Source organism: Chiloscyllium plagiosum, unplaced genomic scaffold (genome assembly GCF_037043375.1).
Source record: "Chiloscyllium plagiosum isolate Xiang-an unplaced genomic scaffold, Cpla_swu_hap1 HiC_scaffold_9, whole genome shotgun sequence".
NCBI classification, from domain to species: Eukaryota; Metazoa; Chordata; class Chondrichthyes; order Orectolobiformes; family Hemiscylliidae; genus Chiloscyllium; species Chiloscyllium plagiosum.
In genome coordinates this window covers 122,063,253-122,084,078 of record NW_028270147.1, presented here as the reverse complement: position 1 = coordinate 122,084,078, position 20,826 = coordinate 122,063,253, and the positions used below count along the sequence as shown (strand labels likewise).

Sequence of the window (20,826 nt, the reverse complement as noted above, 5' to 3'; positions counted from 1 at the left end):
ACACACACTCAGAAAGGCGCTCAGCCAACAATGTCTGTGAATGGCCGAAGATTGTTTCAGCAGCTACCCAACATGCAGCAGAGATTGCACAGTGCGATCCCATCAGCTGGGCCAGGACCAACAGAGTGAAGAGGGAATGCGTCAGATTGTACTTATTGAGTCCTAACAGCTTTCAGTTTCTGTTCTTTTTGGAATCTTGTAACCTACACAAATTCCTGATCAAAGGGATCATTTGAAAATGAGTAATGATTGATGATTGTAATTGATTGACAAGCCAACCAGCCAATCTTGACAATGACCTGCTGAAATGCAGCCAATGATCTGAGGGGTGGTGAGGTGGTCTACTTCCAAAGCACACAGAGACAGAGACTGAATCTTCATCTTTATTCCCTTTTCCAGATTCACATTGACAGAAAAGAACTGCAATTAACAGCCCAGACAGAGGCAGCTGCTCAAATTCACGGCCACAATGGAGCTTGAGAAAAACACTTGTGGAGATTTGCTCAATAACAGGATAATCCTGTCGCTTTAAACAGTGACAAAACCTTAAATTGGAACTGGCGGCTGAGCAGGAAGAAGATCTGTTTTACTGAATCAGAGAATTCTGAGGTTACATTGTTTTGTACAGCTGACAGTCTTCAGCAACTTCAAGAGATTTTACTTGGCATCACAAGTCAACACTGTCCCATGCAAACACTCCCAGGAGGAGGACAGCATGGGGTTTGACATAGCGTAAAGCTGTCTCGACACTGTCGCAATGACTTTCTTTAACATCCAACCTCAGAAGGTTTTCTGAGTAGTCCTGAGAAGGAAGAGAGTTGAAATTCAGTGCCGACAATGACTTGTATTCCTGCCAGCTCAGCCCTGTTCTATTTAAAGTTGTGTCTCCTCTGTGGCTCTCAAACACTCTACACACAATCTGATCTCCTGATGCTCTTGCTGAAGGGAGAGGAGAGGGTCACGTGGGTGAGGGCACAGGAGAAGTGAGCGTTGGACTCCCAGTCAGACCCAGAGAGGGTCAGCAGGCTGCTGACACTGTAGGTGCTGTCTGAAGCTCTCAGGTAGTTGCTGGTCTGAACCCCGTCCGAAATGACTGCACCATCCTTCTTCCACTGCACCTCCAGCTCATCGGGATAGAAGTGATTAGCAAGGCACACCAGGGTGGCAGTGCCCTTAGCATTGACCTGCTCCGGGGAGGGGGCAGCAGGGTCAGTTTGGGCTGAGAGTTCTCACGGCCTGAAAGACAAGAGAAAAAAATTTAATCCCTGCCACTCGAAGGGAATTCAACCCTCACAATATTCACTGGCAAAACAATCTTTTAGAACATTTTTAGTCAATACAGAATAAACTTGACAAAATGACAGGCATTGTTCACATTGCTTCTTGGGATGTGAGTGTCACTGGCAGGGTCAGCATTTATTATCCATCCCTAATTGTCCCTGAGAAGGTGATGGTGAAGCAGCAGAGAGAGAAGGGACAGTTTTGGACCATTGTTTATGGAATGAATGTGGGAAGCTGGAAGGGCTATCAATGGGGGAGCATTTCAGTGACAGTGATCAGAACTCCGTGATCGTGAGAGTAGGGATGGAAATGGAGAATCATGCAGCAATTGTAAAAAATTTTCATTTTACTAAACTGTACAGTGTTTTGGTAAAAGTGGACCGGAAGCAGCGACATGATGGGAAATCAGTGTCAGGGCAGTGGGAGCCCTCGAAGGACGAGACAGAGATCGTTCAGAATCTGTTCCCACAAAGAGTAAGGGTGGGACTCCCAAATCTAGACCAAATGAACAAGAGGATTGGGGCCATGTACTGACATGGATTAGGAACTAGTTGGCAGACAGGACAGAAAGAATGAGCCTTTTTCTGAATGGCAGGTAATTACCAGTTGGGGTACCACACGAGTCAGTCCTTGGTACCCAGTTATTCATAATATATAATAATAGTCATAGAGTCATAGAGACCCAAAAGGCCCATTAGCCCATTGTGTCCATACTGGTCAAAAAACAACAACCCAATAATTGTCAACCATTTTTGCAGCAAAAGGGAATTAAATGCGGAATGTGTTTAAGAAGGAATTAGATATAGTTCTTTGGATTAAAGGGATCAAAGAATGTGGGGAGAAAGCAGGAATTGGGGACTGTGTTGGATGATCAGCCATGATAATATTGAATGGTGGAGCACGATTGAGGGGCCGAATGGCCTACTGCTGCTCCTGTGCTTGATGTTTCTATCTGTAGCTCAGATAATGAAGGAATGTCTCTCATCATTTTGAACCTGGAAGTCAGATGTGTGTGGAAGTGGAAGATGTGGCAATGGTGATTAATGCAGGTCAGGAAGGTGGTTAAGAAGACACATGGGATAAACTGTTTTTCTTTTTCCCCCTGATGGAATGAGGGCATTGCTGGATCAGCAGCATTTATTGCCCATCCCTAATCACCCAGAGGGCAGTTTAGAATCACCCACATTACTGTGGGTCTGGAGTCACATGGTAAGGATGGGAATTTCCTTCCCTAAAGGACATTAGGGAATCAGATGGTGTTTTCCTAACAATCAACGATGGTTTCATGGTCATCACTAGACTCTTAATTGCAGATTTTCTTTTGATTGAATTTGAATGCCACCACCTGCTGGATTCTAACCCTGGTCCCCAGAACATTATCTGGATCTCTGGATTAACAGCTCAGCAATAATACCATGAGGCCATCACCTCACTTATCTCATTTGGTTGACAGTGAAAGCAAGGAGTTTTTTTATTCTGGAACTGTATAAAACCTCAGTTAGAGCACAGTGAGAGAACTATATACGGTTCGGGTCACCACATTACAGAAAGGATGTGATCCCTCGAGAGACCAGGACAGAGGAGGAGTTCGTCTGGAATGGGAATTTTGAGCTTTGAGGAATGATTGGATTGGCTGGGAGTGTTTTCGTTGGGACAGAGGAGGCAGAGGGGAGATTTGATGGTGGTGTGTAAAATGATGAGGGGCCTGGACAGAGTGGGTAGGAAGGACTAATTTCCACCAGCACAGAGGGGAATAACCATGGGGAGAGATTGAAATCAGTTGGGGGCAGGATTATAGGGGAGTTGAGGGTATTTGTTTTCACCCACATGGTGTGATGTGGGACTCACTGTCTGAAAGGGTGGGAGAGGCAGAAACCCTCATCATATTGAAAAAACACTTGGATATTCACTTCAAACAGCGAAACCTCCAGAACTGTGGAGCAAGAGCTGGAAAGTGGGATGGAGCTCGATATCTCTTTAACAAACTTCCGATCACCCACAGATCAGGAGAACTTTATCCGAGAACAATGGAGCAGACTCGGATCCACACACTTCAGGAAAGAGTCACGTTGGGTGTCTGTGTAGAAGGTTGTAGATTATATTTCAAACCTTGCTGCACACCACTGGGCTGACATCAAGGGTGAGGCTGCAAAGAGTCTCAGTGTCCTGGGGTCAGACAGGGTCACTGCTCCTCATGACCCCATGCCCCCTGGAAGGTGAGAGTGCGCAGACAATGGATGAGGATCCGGCTCAGGAGACTCCAACCTTAAAGAAAGACTTGCATTTGTGTAGCACCTGTCCCCAACTCAGAATGACCCAATGGATCTTTCCAGCAGACTGTACACAGCGGGATCCCAAACACTGTAGGATAATTAGCAGAGAAATACATTCTCAGTGATTTTGACTGGGGGATAAATATTGACCAGGGACACCAGGGGGAACTGCCTGCTCTTCATCCAACAGTGCCATGGAATGGCATCTTTCACAACTGAAGGACTCCCAGCTCATCCAAAAAATGGAGCAAATTCCTTGAAGATGAAGTTGCAGGTAGGTAGGGGAGTGACTACGTCATTTGGTTTGTTTTCCTTTATTGGGTAGTGCATTGAGTATTGGAGTTGGGAGCTGTTGCAGCTGTACAGGACATAGGTTTGGGGACTTTTGGAATACCGTGTGCAATTCTCATCACCCTGCTACAGGAAAAATGTTGTGAATCTTAAAATGGTTCAGAAAAGATTTACAAAGATGTTGCCAAGGTTGGAGGGTTAGCGCAAAAGGGAGAGGCTGAATAGGCTGAGGCTGTTTTCCCTGGATCATTGCAGGTTGATGGGTGACCGTATAGAGGTTTATAAAATGATGAGGGGCATAGATAGGGTGAATAGAGAAGATCTTTTCTTCAGAGCAGGGGAGTCCAGAACTGGAGGGCAGAGGTTGAAGGTGACAGGGGAAAGATTTAAAAGGGACAACATTTTCATTCAGAGGGTGTTAAATGTATGGAATGAGCTGCCAGAAGAAGTGGTGAAGACTGGTACAATTACAACATTTAAAAGGCATGGGTATATAAATAGGAAGAGTTTAGAGGGATATGGGCCAAATGCTGGCAAATGGGACGAGATTAATTTAGGATATCTGGTCAACATGGACAAGTTGGACCAAAGAGTCTGTTTCCGTGCTGTCCATCTCTCTGACTCTAATTGTATTTCAATCCAGCCCTTAACACTTCAGGCTCTCCCAAAGACATTTACAGGTAGTTTTGTTTGACGAGCAGTCACTGTTGCGATGTCAGTAACGTGGCAGCCAGTTTCTGCACAGCAAGATCCCATGAGAAGCAATGAGATCAAAGAGCAATAATAATGTTGGCTCAACGATAAATATTGGCCTGAACTCAACCCAAAGAGAAAGTAATTTGGTTCAGTTGGATGAAAATGAGAAAATGGAAGGTAAAGGAGAAGGTAGATTGCTGGTTTGTGATGGGAGTAATTGTTACCAGAAAATAAAAGAAAGGGATGGAATTTTTGAATATCAAAGGAACCATAAAAGTGCAGGGAAAATCAATAATAGAACAAACTTAAAGAGTTTGTAACTAAATGCACGAAGCATTCCGAGTAAAGTCGACAAAGTGATGCCACAAATTGAGGTAAATTGAGTTTCTAAGAAATTTAAACCAGTTAAAGTGGAGGGTTAAAGTTATTCAAGTTTCTAGAAGATGTAATAGGACAGAGAGTGTGGGAAGGATCAGAGATCAAACATTAAGCACAGCAGATAAGAGGACAATGATGGGAAGGAGGGCAGTCCATGCAGGACTGAGAGTGTTGTACTTTAATGCACACAGTATACACAATGAGCTTGTAGTGCAGATTGAAACTGGCAGGTACGATGTTGTGGGTATCACAGAGGCATGGCTGTAAGGGGATCCGGGCTGGGAACTAAATATCCAAGGATACATGTCCTATCAAAAGGACAAGCAGATGGGCAAAGGGGCAAGAGTTGCCTTGTTAATAAGAAATGAAATTAAATCAATAGCAAGAAGTGATAGAGAGTCAGAAGGTGTAGAATCTGTGTGGGTAGCACTGAGGAACTGCAAGAAATAAAGAATCTGATGCAAGTTATGTCCAGGTCTCCAAGCTGTAATCAGGGGGTGGGGAAGGAAATCAGTCAGGAGACAGAAAAGCCATAAACAAAATGTCAGGGCAGACTTCAATGGATTGGTGGACTGGGTAGCACGTCTCAAAGAAAGGATTTCATGGAATGTCTACGAGATGGTTTTTGAAACAGCTTGTGGTTGATCATTTGGAACAGGCAGTTTTGGATTCAGTGATGTGCAATGAGGCAAACTTGATTAGTGAGCTGAAGGTGAAAGTATCCCTATGGATAAGTGACCATAATATGATAGAAATCCCACTGTAGTTTGAGAGGGAGAAGCTGCAATCAGATGGAACAGTATTTCAATTGAGTAAAGGGAACTACAAAGACATGAGGAAGGAGCTGGCCAGAATTGATTGGAAGGGGAGCCGAGCAGGCAAGATGGTGGGGCAGCAAACAGCAGAGTTTCTGGGGATAATTCAGGAAGCAGAGCAGGAATTCATCCCAAAAAAGAAGAAACATAATAAGGGGAGGACAAGGCAACCATGGCTGATGAGGGAGGTCAAGGACATCATGAAAGCAAAAGGAAAAGCATCCAATGTGGTGGAGAATACTGGGAAGCCAGAGGGTTAGGAAATCTTTAAAAACCTGTGGGGGATAACGAAAAAAGCATTAAGGGTGGAGAAGGTGAAATGTGGGAGTTATCTATCCAGTAATATAAAAGGAGATTGCAGGAGTTTTATCAGATATATATAAAGGAAGAGGGAGGCAAAAATAGACTTTGGATCGCTGGAAAATGAGTCTGGAGAAATAATAATAGGAAATGAAGGAATAGCCAAGGGATTGAATCGATACTTTGCATCAGTCTGCACCATGGAAAACACCAGCAAGATCCCAGTACTTCAAGACTGTCAGGGGGCAGAGGGGAGTGTAGTGGCCATCACTAAGGAGGAGGTACTGGGGAAGCTGAAAGGTCTGAATGTGGATAACTCACCCAGACTAGATGAACTACACAAGTGTGTTCTGAAGGAGTTCGCTGAGGAGATTGTGGGGACATTGGTGATGATCTTTCAGGAATCAATGGAGTCAGGGTGTGGAGGTGGGGTGGGGAGGAATTTGGTGGGGACAAGGGACAGTAAAATGGCTCACATAGCAGCCCTGTTTAAGAAAGGAGGGTGTTGAAGATGGGACATTATAGGCCAGTTACCCTGGACTCAGTTGTTGGTAAGGTTTCAGACTTCAATTGAAGGATGAAATTGTAGAAGACTTGGAAGTGCATTGGGGAAATAGGGCTGAGTCAAGGGGAGGTCATGCCTGGCAAATCTGTTAGAATTCCTTGAGGAGACAATGAGCCAGTCAAACAAAGGAGAGTCTGAGGAAGTAACCTATTTGGATTTTCCAGAGGGCATTTGACATGAGACAAGCGCTCATAGTGTTGGGGTGAGGTACTGGCATGGACTGAGGACTGGCAGGTTGGCATAAAGCAGAGCGTGAGGAACAATGGCAGCTGGTGACCGGTAGAGTTCTGCAGGCGTCAATGTTAGGACCATAACTATTCACGTTATACATTAACAATCTGGATGAAGCAAGTGAAGACATTGTTGCTAAGTTTGCAGATGACAAGGTGGAGGGACAGGCAGTGTTGAGGAAGTGGGAAGGCTGCAAAGAAGTGGCAAATAGAATACAATGTGTTACAGTGTGAGGGTATGCACTTTGGTAGGAAGAAGAGATGCAAAGACTGTTCTCTAAATGAGGAAAGCCTTTGGAAATCTAAAGCACAAACCTCATTCAGGATTCTCTGAAGGTTAACAGGCAGGTCCAGTTTGTGCTTGGGAAGGCAAATGAAATGTTCGCATTCATTTAAACAGGGCCAGAATACAAGAGCAGAGATGTACTGCTGAGGCTGTGTAAGGCTCTAGTCAGACTGTATTTGGAATATTGTGAGCAGTTTTGAGACCCATATTTTAAGAAACAATGTGCTGTCATTGGAGGGGTTTACAAGAATGATCCTGGGGATGAAGTTCTTGTCATATGAGGAGTGGTTGAGGACTCTGGGTCTGTACTCGATGGAGTTTAGAAGGATGAGGAGGGATCTTATTAAAATTTGCAGAATACAGATCAGCCTGGATAGTGTGGATGCAGAGAAGATGTTTCCAAAAACAGGAGAGACTCGGTAACCAAGGCACACCTCAGAATGAAGGGCCGACCCTTTAGAGCTGAGATGAGGAGGAATTTCTTCAGCCAGAGGGTGGGGAATCTGTGGAACTCATTGTTACAGAGGGCAGTGGAGGCCAAGTCACTGAGTGTATTTAAGACAGAGATAGATAGGTTCGTGATTGTTAAGGGGATTGATGGTTCCTGTAGAGTAGGCAGGAGATTGGGGGTGAGAAGCATATCTGCCAAGATCAAATGGCAGAGCAGATTCCATGGGCTGAATGGCTGATTTCTGCTCCTATTTCTTAAAGTCGTCTGGAGAGTTTCCCCAAACCCCTGGAACACTGAACCCACTTGACTGTGAGCCCTGCTGGAGCTGTTTGTCATCAGAACTTTGCAAAGAGGTAACCAAAGAGTGGAGAGAGTGTACATCCATGTGGGAACTTCAGAATATTTCCCAGCTCCTGGAATTCCAAGAGTGTAGGAAGTGTGGTCAGTGACAGTAGTTGGAACTGTGGGTTTCGGAGCTTGAGCAGCAGCTGGTGTCAGTGCAGAGAGTCCGTGAGGCTGAGAGCTCCGTGGAGAGCACGTTTCTAGATGTGGTCACTCTGCAACTTCAGAGTATGCAGGGAGAGAAGGAATGGGGGAGCAACAGACTGTCCAAAAGGACCAGGCAGCTAGTACAGGAATCCCCTGAGTGCATGCCACTCTCCAACCAGGATTCAGTTCGGAATCCTGATGAGAATGATGGTTCATCTGGGGAGTTCACCAGAGCCAAGTCCCTGGCACCATGGGGGGTTCAGCTGTACAGGGGGGCACAAGGAAGACTGGAAGAGCGATAGTGAGAGAAGATTCGAGAGTGAGGGCAATTGATAGGTGTTTCTGCAGCTGCAGATGGGAATCCAGGATGGTGTGTTGTCTCCCTGGTGCCAGGCTCAAGGATGTCACTGAGCAGCTGCAGAGCGCCCTGAGGGGAGAGGGGGAACAGGCAGCAGTCATGGTCCACATCGGTCCCAGTGACAGGGGGAGAAAAAGGATGTGGTCCTGCAGTCAGAATTTAGGGAGCGTGGAAAGGAATTAGGAGCAGGAACTAAAAAGAAGGAATCTGCTCATTACTTCCAGTGCCCCACACAAGTGAGAAGAGGAACAGGAGGATAACACAGGTGACTGTGGGGCTGGAGAGAGGGTCCAGGAGGGACGGCTTTAGATTCTTAGGACATTGAGACTGGGTCTGGGGGAGATGGGACTTGGACAGACCAGGCAGCGTTGCTCCTGAACAGAGCTGGGACTGAGCTCCTTTGGGGTGAGCTGAGCTGTGGGAGCCAGGAGGGAATATCAGAGAGAAACACCAAGGTCCACGGAATCCTCAGTGTAGACAATAAGTCACCACCCAGTGGGAAGGATGTGGAGGAATACAAATACAAGAAATTTACAGAGACCTGCAAATATGATAGAATTGTTATAAATGGGAGGATGGGGTCTTTAATTTCTGAATATAGATTGGGGTAGTAGCAGTGTAATGGGCAGAGAGGGGCCAGAGGTGTGAGAGTGTGTTCAGGTGAATTTTCAGGTGGCATCATGGACAGTAAAGAAGGCTGTGTAAGAGTACAATGGGATCTTCACCAACTGGGCCAGTGGGCTGAGGAATGGCAAATGGAGTTTATTTCAGACAAATGTGAGTGCTGTATTTTGGTAAGACATAGGACTTGGGTGAGATCCTAAACAAATATTTCAGGTCAGTATTTATTGGGAAGAAGGACACGAAAGTGAGGGAATTTGGAAAAATAGTGACGTATTGAAAACGTCCACAATACAACTGAAGAGATACGAAAGGTCTTAAAACATATAAAGATAGATAAATCCCTAGGACCTGATCATGTGTATCCCAGAATATTGTGGGAAACTAGGGAAGAGATTGCTGGGCTCCTTGCTGAGATATATTTATCATTACAGCTATAGGTAAGGTGTTGGAGGACCAGAGATGATGGCTAATGTTGTATCATTATTTCAGAAAGGCTGTAAGGAAAAGCCAGGGAACTATAGACCAATGAGCCTGATGTCAGTGCTGGGTAAGATGTGGGAGTGGATTCTGAGGGACAGGATTTACATCCATTTGGATAATCAATGTGGTTTTGTGCATGGGAAATTGTGTCTCCTTGATTTGGTTGAGGAGGTGACAAAGAAGATTGATGAAGTCAGAACAGTAGACAGTGCCTATATGGACTTCAGTAAAGTGTTTGACAAGGTTCCACATGATAGATTGGTTAGTAAGGTTAGACCACATGGGATCCATTGGGAGCTAGCCGTCGGGGTAAATAAAAAAGCTTGAAGATAGGAGAGAGGGAGTGGTGGTAAAGGGTTGATTTTCAGACTGGAGATCTGTGAATAGCTGTGTGCCACAAGGAGTGGTGCTGGGTTCACTGCTTTTGGTCATTTAAATAAATGATTTCACTGTGAATATAGGAGTTAACATAAGTTTGTAAATGACACCATAATTGGTGGGACAGTGGATAGTGAAGAAGATGATCTCAGGGTACAGTGGGACCTTGATCAGATGGGGCAATGGGCAGAGGTGTGGCAAATGGAGTTCAGTTTAGATAAATGTGAGATGTTGCATTTTGGAAAGGCAAACCATGGCAGGACTCATACAGTTAATGGTAGGGCCCTGTGGAGTGTTGCTGAACAAAGAAACCTCAGGGTGAGGAGTGAGTGGTGAGGAGTGAGTGGTGAGGGTGAGGGTGAGGGTGAGGGTGAGTGAGGATGAAAGTGAGGGTAAGCTGCATTATTCCTTAAAACTGGATCCCAGGGAGACAGGGTGATAAAGAAGGTGTTGGGAATGTTTGACTTTAGTGGTCACTGTATTGAGTATAGGAATTGGGACATCATGTTGCAACTGTACAGGAGACTGGTGAGGCCACTTTGGGAATAATGTGAACAATTCTGATCATCCTGTGATAGGAAGGATATTGTTAAACTTTAAAAAGATGCAGAAAAAGATTTACAAAGATTTTGCTAGGAATTGGAGGGTTTGAACGATAGGGAGAGGATGAATAAACTGGGGCAATTTTCCCTGCAGCATCGGAGGCTGAGACATTTATAAAATCATGAGGGACATAGATAATGTGAATAATTTAAGAAGCATGTGAATGTTTTGTAGAGATGGCAAATTATATTCCCAAAGGTCATTCCAGGGATGAGGAACATCAGTTATGAAGATCTATTAGAGAATTTGGGACTGTCTTCTTTGGAGAAGGCTGAGAGGAGACTTGTTGGAGGAATTAAAGCCAGGAGGGGCCTGGACAGAGGAAATAGGAAGAAAATGTTCCCAATTGAGAAAGGATTGTGACTGAGAGACCACAGGTTGAAAGTAATTGGGAAAAGTAACAAAAGTGAGATGGGGAACAACATGTTCAGTCAGCGAGTGGTTAAGGTGTGGAATGCACTGCCTGAGAGTGTGGTGGAGGCAGCTTCAATTGAAACATTCCAAAGGGAATGAGACTGTTATTTGAAAAGGAACAATGTGCAGGGTGACAGGGAGAAGGCAAGAGAACGACACTCAGTGAATTGCTCATTCAGAGAGCCAGTACAGACAGGATGGACAGAATGGCCTCCTTGTGCACTGTAACAATTCTGTGATTGTGTGATTGAACAGAGTTAAAGCTGGGGGAGATGGGAGCTTGGTGTCTCACTGTGCTGCTGCTGCTGCTGCTGCTGCTGAGGTCAGTGAGATCAGAGACTTGGACAGGGAGCCAGAGTTCAAATCAAACTCTGCCCGTGTCCATCACACTGAGACTGGCAGGAGGCTACTCACTGATTTCACTCCATGCTGCAGGAATGGGACCACAGGCTGCAAATGGACAGAGCTCCTCCACACGGTGAGTAAAACTGACTGACTTATATCTTGCTGCTTAAAGGGGGCAATTGGACTAAAGAAATACAGCTGGACACCCTGTTAGACCCAGTGCTCCTCAATCAACCATTTCATTCACTGCAGCTCCCCACTAACACCTTCAACAATTCAGCATTTGTGTTTTAGAAATCGTGTTTCAGTATTGACAGGGTTAACAATGGAGGATGGAAGTTTACTTACTCAGTCTGAGTTTGGTTCCTGAACCGAACGTAACCCACAGTGAGAGCTCCCAGTGCAGAGGCTGTACAAAAACCTCAGCTCTCTGTTTCCCTTTGTCACTCTCAATCTCTCCCTGTCTCTCACTCACTCTCACCTTCTCCCTGCCCTTCGCGCTCTCCCTCACTCATGGCTTTTTCTCTGCCTGTCTGTATCTCTGGGTTGTGTCCTGCTAGGCTTGGGCAGTTTGCGAAATATATTTTTCGATGTTAAATCTTGCAGCTGCTCTTCAAGTGTGGCCATGGATGTTTGGTGGAAACATGAGGCCTTCAGTGAGTGGTGGACACCACAGGGACTGGAGTGTATTGTGGACAGTGACAATTTTGGCATGGGTTAGTTTGTTCAGTTTCATTTATATCTAACTGTGGATGTGTCAGTTCAGGTGGTGGGATGGTGTGTCCATTATTATACATTTTATAAACTGTGGGTTGTGTCATGACAGGAGGTGGTGCTGTGTGAGTTGAGGTTTTTGTACGGATCTGTATCACTGTGAAGGCCAGCTGTAATGCTGCTGACATTAATAGTCAGCGACATCCTCATTCTGAACATTGCTGATTTTCAGGGTGAAACTGGTCCCTGATCCACTGCCGGTGAATCGCTCGGAGACTCCTATGAATTGAGTTGCTGCATTGTAGATCAGGAGAGAGGGTTTCTGACCTTCTCGCGGCTGGTACCAAGCAAGGTAGCTGCTAATGCTTTGACTGGCCATACAGGTGATGGTTGCGGTCTGGCCCAGTTCCACTGACAGCACCGGGGGAGACTGAGTCATGATGATGTCCCCACTGATACCTGAGGGGTCAGAGAGAAACACAATGAGATCAGAACTGTCACAGAAAGAGCCTGTCAAATGAGAGATTGTTGGAGACACTGAGCATTCCTCTGGTTTCAGCATTTTCCCTTCAATCACAAGTCAGTGGAATTGGAGTGAAATGGAGAGCAGCTAAAGATTCAAGGTGGAAGGAGAGAGATTTGTACCTGCGACACAGAATGCCAGGGGCCAGATCAGCTGGATGTGTGAAATCATGGTGTGTGCTCCTGTCCCTGTGCCTGGTTCCTGATAAACTCTCTCTTCACTGGGCTCTGCTTTCTCAAGCTGCAGCCTGTGAGAATCTGACTGGGTGTTCCTCAGTATGTAAATGGCATCAGGCAGAGAGAGCCATGTCAGCCCCTCACACTTCCTCTTCTCTCTCTCTCTAGCTGTCTCTCTCTCTGTCTATCTCAGAGACTCATTGATGTGAACAGCGCTGAATGAGACCATTTGGCCCATTGTGTCTGTACTGGTCAGCAACGATCTGATGACACTAATCCCATCCTCCAGCTCTTGGCCCATTACCCTGGAGCCTACAGCAGCACAAGGGAACACTGCTCCACTGTCACGAGAGTTTGTGACTCAACCAGCCTTTCAGGCAGTGAGTTCCAGACTCCCACCATCCTCTGGATGAAAACATTTCTCCTCAACTCTCCTCTCACTCCGTAACTCGACTGGGCCTGGACTCACTGAAGTTTAGAAGGATGAGAGGGGATCTGATTGAAACATGTAAAATTCTAACAGGCCCGGGCAGGGAGGAGGTTTCCCCTGGTTGGGGAGTCTGGAACCAGGGGATACAGTCTCAGGGAGATACCGGGTAGATCATTTAGGGCTGAGATGAGGAAACATTTTTTTCACTCAAAGGGTGGTCAATCTATTGAATTCTCTACCACAGATGGCTTTGGAGGACAAGGAACTGAATATATTCACAAAAAAGAGAGAGATAATTGTTTTGCATTTTAACAGCATGAAGGGAATGGGGAGAAAGCAGGAATATGGCTTTGAGATGGAAGGTCAGCCACGATCATACTGAGTGACAGAGCAGACTCAAAGGGCCGAATGGCCAACTCCTGCTCTGAGCTTCTATGTGGCCATGTCTGTGTTACCGTCAATTTCTGTCCCTGGTTTTGAGTCCCTTACTCTTGTAAAAAGTCCCTTCCTGCCCACCCTATCACTGCCCCAAATAATCTTATACCCCTCTGTCATGTCCCCTCTCAGCCTTCACTGCTCCAAGGAAACAACCCCAACCTTTCCAAGATTTCCCCACAGCTGACCCTCCATCCCAGGCAGCATCCTGGGAAATCTCTGAATCCTCTCAAGTACAATCACATCTTTCCCAAAACGTGATGACCAGGACCTGTCCACCTTTCTCTCTCCATCTCCCTTTCTGACTCACATCTGCCACTTTTTTCACTCTATTACTATCTCTTTCTCCCACTGCTAATCTCTTTCATATTCTCTCTCTCTCTTTCTTTCAATCTCTCACTCTGCCTCATAGCCACTCTCTCCAACTCACTCATGCTTCCTCACTCTGTCGGATAATTTCTATTCTCCATCTCTCTCTGTCTCCGTCACTCGCTCCATCTCTCGCTTCAATTGAAAGCCTCTAAATGTTATCTGCCCCTCTCTATTCCTCCCTCTGTCTCTCTCCCTCCCTCTCTGCATCCCAATCTACAGTCTTTCTCCCTCCCTCTCTGTCATTCTGTCTCTAACCATACTCATGTCTCTCTCTCTCTCTCTCTTACACACACTCAACCCTATCCTCTCTCTCCCGATTCCCTTCATTCTTGGTCTCACACCCATCCTTCCTCTTTCCCTCACTCCATCCCTCTCAGTCACATCTTGTTTCTCTCTCTATCCCTCAACCTTACCATTTCTACCTCCCTCTACCTCTGTCTTGGTCCCCTCACATACCTCACACTGTCTCAGATGCTCCTCCCTCTATTCCTTGATCACATACTCACACACGCTCAGATGCTTTTGCTCTATTTCCCTCTGTCTCACCTCTCTCTCTTTCTCACAGTATCCCAGGTGGTGACAGTTGAATGCAGGATAAATATCCCTCTGCTCTGCCCCACAAATGGATGTTAACCCCTAACCCCAGAAGCATGTCTTCTCCTGGAGTAAAGGCCCATTTCCACTTTGACCAGGAAGATGGACAGATTCTTGTCAAGTGAAGGGCAGTTCTGTGCTGTTTGCCTATTCTCACAGGAGACTGGTTTGGACACAAACCTCATTCCATGAAGGCCCAGCAGAGAGAGGAGATCCTCAGGCCATCAGTGTGAGCTGGAGGGACAGGACAGGCTCTGACCCACTGAACCATCCTGTCCATTCACAACATGTTCCAATCCCTTCCCCTCTCCTTCCCCTTCCATGATCTGTCTCTGAGTTAGGGTGTTTCACTGGAATGAGGGGTGGACCATCACACAGTTACAACAGAAAGGTACTGAACAACACACCAACCATGATGTCCATGACACACTGGATACTCCAACAGAGTCTAGTAAACATGGAATTCAGTTCACGGGATTGAGAGAGACATGGGCCTCCTTCCCATTGAACCTCCCAACAGAGACCAGTAAACATGGGCCTCCTTCTGACTGGATCCTCCAAGAGAGACCAGTAAACATGGGCCTCCTATTCACTGGACCTTCCAATGGAGATGAGCAGCTGATTGAGTTTTTGAAGAAGTCATCAAGAAGATAGATCAAGGTAGAGCAGTACACTCTGTCCACATGGGCTTTACCAAGGCCTTAGACAAGGTTCCCCATGGTAGGCAGCTCAGTAAGATTATATCACATAGGATCCAGGGAGAGCTCGCCAATTGGGTATAAAATTAGCCTGATGGTAGGAGGCAGAGGCTGGTGAGAAAGGGTTGTTCTTCAGACTGGAGGCCAGTGACCAGCCATCTGCCACAAGAATCGATCCTGGATCCACTGTTGTTCATCATTTATATGAATAATTTGGATGAGAAAATAGCAGGAATGGTCAGTAAGTTTGTGGCTGACATTAAAATTGTTGGCATCGTGGACAGGGAAGAAGGTTATCCAAGAGTGCAATGTCATCTTGATCAACTGGGCCAGTGGGTCAACAAATCCAGATGGAGCTTAATTTCGATAAATGGAAGGAGTTGCATTTTGGTAAGACAAACCAGGGCAAGAATTACACAATTAATGGTAGAGCCATGGGGAGTGTTGTTGAACAGAGAGACTGAGGGGTACAGGTACATAGTTCCTTGAAAGTGGTGTCACAGATAGACAGGGTGGTGAAGAGGGTATTTGGCACGCTCACCTTCACTGGTCAAAGCAGGGAGTACAGGAGCTGGGGCATCACGTTACAGCCGGACAAGGCATTGGTAAGGCCACATTTGGACACTGTGTACATTTCTGCTCACTCTACTATAGGAAGGAAGTTATTACACTGATTTGAATAAAAGAAAGACTAACAGGGATATTACCAAGATTGGAGGGTTTGAATTATAAGGCGAGGATGGATAGGCCGAGATGTTCCAGAAGAGACCAGTAAACAACAACCTCTCTCTCATGGGACTGTCCAGTACCTGAGCTGCAAACCCACATCCTCTCTGTCATGTAGGTCTCTTATTTCAATCTCAGCAACACTGTCTGTCTCTGCACTACCTCAGCCCCTTGACCACAGAAACCCTAATTCCTGTTTGTCCCGCCTCCTAACTCTATGATTCCAATGTCCTCTCCCAGCTTCCTAAAGCCACATTCCATAAACTCCAACTTGTCTGATATGGAGTGGTCCCTTCCCTGTCTTAGAGTCATAGAGTCATAAAGATGTACAGCATGGAAACTGATCCTTCGCTCCCAACCCAATCCAGTCCCCTGCCAGCACCCGGCCATATCCCTCCAAACCCTTCCTATTCATATACCCATCCAAATGCCCCTTAAATGTTGCAATTGTACCAGCCTCCACAACATTCTCTGGCAGCTCATTCCATACACGTACCACCGTCTGCGTGAATAAGTTGCCCCTTAGGTCTGTTTTATAACATTCCCCTCTCACCCTAAACCTCTAGTTTTCGACTCCCCAATCCCAGGGAAAAGTCTTTGTCTATTCATCCTATCCATGCCCCTCATAATTTTGTAAACCTCGATATGTCATTCCAGAATGACCCCGACCTCACTGCCAGCCAATTGCCTCCATGGCCTCCCTCCTCCCTCACTCTGTGTCCTGCTGCAAACTCACATTCCCTCCCTCCCCCTTCCATCTTCTGTCTCTGGTCTCCTGCCATTGCTGCTTCCTCCCTCCCACCATTGACAGCAGAGCCTTCAGACCCCAAGAGCATGCTCTCTGACCTCCTGCCCTTCTTCAGGAGCTTATGTCCGAAATGTCAATTCTCCTGCTCCTCGGATGCTGCCTGGCCTGCTGTGTTTTTCCAGCACCACACTGTTGAATATACTGTTCATTTCCATCACTTTTGTTTCACTGTTCATTGCCATTGATTTGTTGATTTGTTCTAGTAAATCGAGTCTGGCCTGTTCCCTGAGTTGGTTCAAAATTGTTTTGCTTGAGAAAACACTCTTTTGTAAAATGGGTTGTCTGTTTCTCCCCGTCATTGTGTAAAGGTGAGAATAAGTGTGCGTAAGCTCTTATACAGCACAGACAGAGGTCACTGGGCCTATTGTGACTGTTAGTCAAATGAATCTAATGAGTCCCATTTACCCAGCCCTTCCTGTATAACCCTGCAATTATTTCCTTTTCAGCTATTTCTCCAAATGCTCTTTTGAAAGTTGCTGTTAAATTCACTTCCACTCATCTTGCAGACAGTCATCATGAAATTGCTGGATAAAAATGTTCCTATCTTCTCTCTTGTTCTTCAGACCCTTTCTGAAGTGTGTGCCCTCTGGTTACTGACCCTCCTGCCTGGAGAAACAATTTGTCCTGTATTTACTGCATCCAAACTCTCTAATTGTGAACCCCTCATTGAGTGAGACCTATTTCCAGCACAGGGGGAGAACATTCAGCCTGTCAGGTAAATGCTGTCATTTCATGGAGCAATCCAGTCAGTCCCACCCCCTCCCCTACTCGACCCCCAGGGCCTTGCAGGTTTATTTCCATCAAGAGCCCATCCAATCTGCCATTGCAATTACTGAGTGTCTTCACCTGCCTCACCTGAATGGGCACTAATTTCCAAATCATTACCAATTGCTGCTAAAAACAAAGTTATTCCTGACATCCCCTATCCCTTGCCCAACAAAATGTAAGGTATTCTCAATGTGAAGGTAAGATTTTGTCTCCACATGGACTGTGCGGTGGTCACTCTTACTGATACTGTCATGGACAGATACACCAGCAGCAGGCAGATTGGTGAAGGTGATAGTGAATATGTTTTTCCCTCTTGTTAGATCCCTCACCACCCGCCCCAGGTCCAGTCTAGCAGCTGAATCAGGTGGAACTTGACCAGCTTGCTCAGTAGTGATGCTTCTGAGCAGGTCTTGATGGTGGACTTTGAAGTCCCTTACTCAGGGTATATCCTGCATCCTTCCCACCCTCAGTGTTCCCTCCAAGTGTTGTTCAACATGGAGGAGGACTGACTGCTCAGTTGAGGTTGGAGGGGAAGGCGGTGCTATGTGATAATCAGCAGGAGGTTTCCTTCCCCATGTTTGACCTGCTGTCATGCGGCTTCATGGGTTCCATAGTTAATGGTGAGGACTCCCAGGGCAACTCCCTTCTGACTGTACACACCACTGTGTTGCCTCCCCTGCTTGGTTTATCCTGCCAGTTAAAAACTGAATGAGGGAACAATTCTGTGCAGGTTTCACAGCTTGGAGACAGAGCTGCTGCTGGATTCTGTTTCTGATCTCCGAGTGCAGGCGTGTGTGTTTGTGAAAGACTGATTTTTTCCATCACTGTGCTGTTTCTGCAAAGAAAATCCCAGAACCAGAATCCCAAAAATCTGTGCTGTCAGATTCCAGGGAGTGCAGACAGTTTACAGTTTTCTCCCATCTCAGTAACAAACGTCCAGCTGCTCCGAGCTCTTTCTTTCACTTCCTCTATTTGTGTAGTTTCAACTTTGCGATCTGACAGTCTTTGCAGTTATTTTTTACACTGGGGCTTTCTGCTGTGGTCAGAATCTCTAATAATGTGTCCAATCAGTGACAATCACAGCAGCTAAGAGCAGTCAGGACTGAGGAGCCAGGACTCACTGTGAAACATATTGGGAAGATCAAAGCCATCCTCTTCATCTCTGGTTACAATCTCTATCCCCCTCCCTGAGCACTGTCTGCTGCTCAACCAGACTCTTTACAAATGTGGCCACATCTTTGAGAATGATCTGAACCCTATATCCTCCATATTACACAGACCAGCCACTGAAAATCTCAATCATGTCTAAGGGACTCCAAACATGACCATTCCAATGTTGTTCTGGCACACATCACAGCAATCACCCTCCATAAACTTCTGTTCATCCCAAATTCTGTTGCCCGTATCCAACCTTGCATCAAGTCCTGTTCCCCCCAACCCCCTGTACTCTGTGTCTACATAGGCTCCTGGTCCAGCAACACCTTGATTTTCAAGTTCTCATTCTTGTTTGCAAATCCCTCTCTGCCCTCCACCCTCCCTATCTCTGTAACCTCCTCCAAGCTGCCTCACTCAGTGTGATCAGCAATCTTGGATGTATGGCTTTCTGTTTCTCCATCCAAGTCATTGAGAAATATCATGAAAAGCTGGGCTCCCAGCACAGATCCCTTGGGATACCACTATTCACATCTTCCTCATTGGAGGACGCACACACTATCCCTCCTCTCTGTCTCCTACCTCCAAACTAATCCCTGACCAAAGACAAATACTTTTCTCGAATTGGCTTGATGGTAGGAAGCAGTGGGTAACAGTGGAAGGATGCTTGTCAGACTAGAGGCCTGAGTCTCGTGGAGTGCCTCGGGGCTCGGTGCTGGGCCCATTACTCTTTGTTATCGATATCAATAACTTGGATGAGAATCTGCAAGGCATGATTGGGAAATTTGCAGATGACATTATAATAGACATTGAGGAAGGTTATCAGAAATTGCAGCAGGACCTTGATCAGCTGGAGAAATGGGCAGAGAAATGGCAAAATGAGTTCAGAGAGATAATAGTGAGGTCTTACAGTCGAGGAAGTTTAATTGAGGTGGGAGTACCATGGTGAATGGTAAGGCCTTAAGGACCGTAGTGAAACAGAAAGATCTTGGAGTTCAGGTACACGGTTCTCTGGAAGTTGAGTCACAGTTCTACAGGGCAGTGAGGAAGGCTTTTGGCACACTGGCCTTCATCAGAAGTTGGGAAATTATGTTGCAACTGTACAGAACGTTGGTGAGGTCGCACTTGGAGTATTTGGTCACCTTGTTATAGGATGGACATTATTAAACTGTAACGAGTTCAGAGGAAATGTACAAGCATGTTGCCAGGACTCAACAGTCTGAGTTTTTGTGAGAGGTTGGACAAGCTAGGACTTTTTTCTGAGAGTGTAGGAGACTGAGGGTTTTATTTTTTAAAGTGTATAAGACGTTGAGAGACATGGATAGGATGAATGCAAGGTTGGGGAATTGGAGAGACCATCAGTTGAAGGTTAGAGTGGAAAGAATAAAACGGAACCTGAGGGGCAATTTATTTATACAGATGTGGAATGAGCTGTCAGTGGAAGTGATTGAGGCAGGTATATTAACAACTTTTAAAAAGGCATTTGGACAAATACATGGATAGGAAAGGCTCCGAAGGATATGGGCCAAGTGCAGGGAAATGGGGTTAACATGGATGGATATTTTGGTCAGCATGGACCAGTGTGGACCAAAACGCCTGTCTCTGTGCTGCAGGACTCGATGACTCTTTGACTCTATAATTCCATATGTTTCCATGTTTATGGACAGTCACTCAAACACAGAAACAAAGGAACTAGGAGCAGGAGTAGGCCATTCAGCCCTTTGAGTAGGCTCTGCCATTCGATATGACCATGGCTGATCATTCAACTTATTCCCTGTTCCCACTTTTTCCACATAACCTTAATCCCTTTCGTCCTAAGAACTATACCTATCTCCTTCTTGAAAACATTTAATGTTTGGTCTCAACTGCTTTCTGTGACAGAATATCCCACCAACTTCCCACTCTCTGGCTAAAGAAATGTCTCCTCATCTCAGTCTGAAATAACCTTTCCCTTATCTTTAAACTGTAATTCCTGATTCTGGATTCTCCAGTCATCAGGAACATCCTTCCTGTGTTTTTCCGGTCATGTCCTGTTAGAATTTTAAAGGTTCCAATGTGATTCATCTAAATCTTCTAAATCCCAGTGAATATAATCCGAACTGATCCAGTTTCTCTTCAGAGAAAACTGCTGTCATCCCAGGAATCAGTCTGGTAAACAGTCGCTGCCCTCCCT

General features: G+C 45.8%; 1 long non-coding RNA gene and 1 pseudogene across 1 annotated transcript; both read right to left on the bottom strand.

The window, feature by feature from the left end:
* Nucleotides 1-20,826, bottom strand: part of LOC122545411 (centrosome-associated protein 350-like) — a 1,525,564-nt pseudogene that overhangs the window by 953,520 nt on the left and 551,218 nt on the right.
* On the bottom strand, nt 368-12,026 carry LOC148149297 (uncharacterized). The gene is made up of 2 exons (XR_015758254.1): nt 11,606-12,026; nt 368-1,236 (listed from the first exon to the last, which is right to left on the bottom strand). It is a non-coding gene; the product is annotated as an uncharacterized LOC148149297 (long non-coding RNA).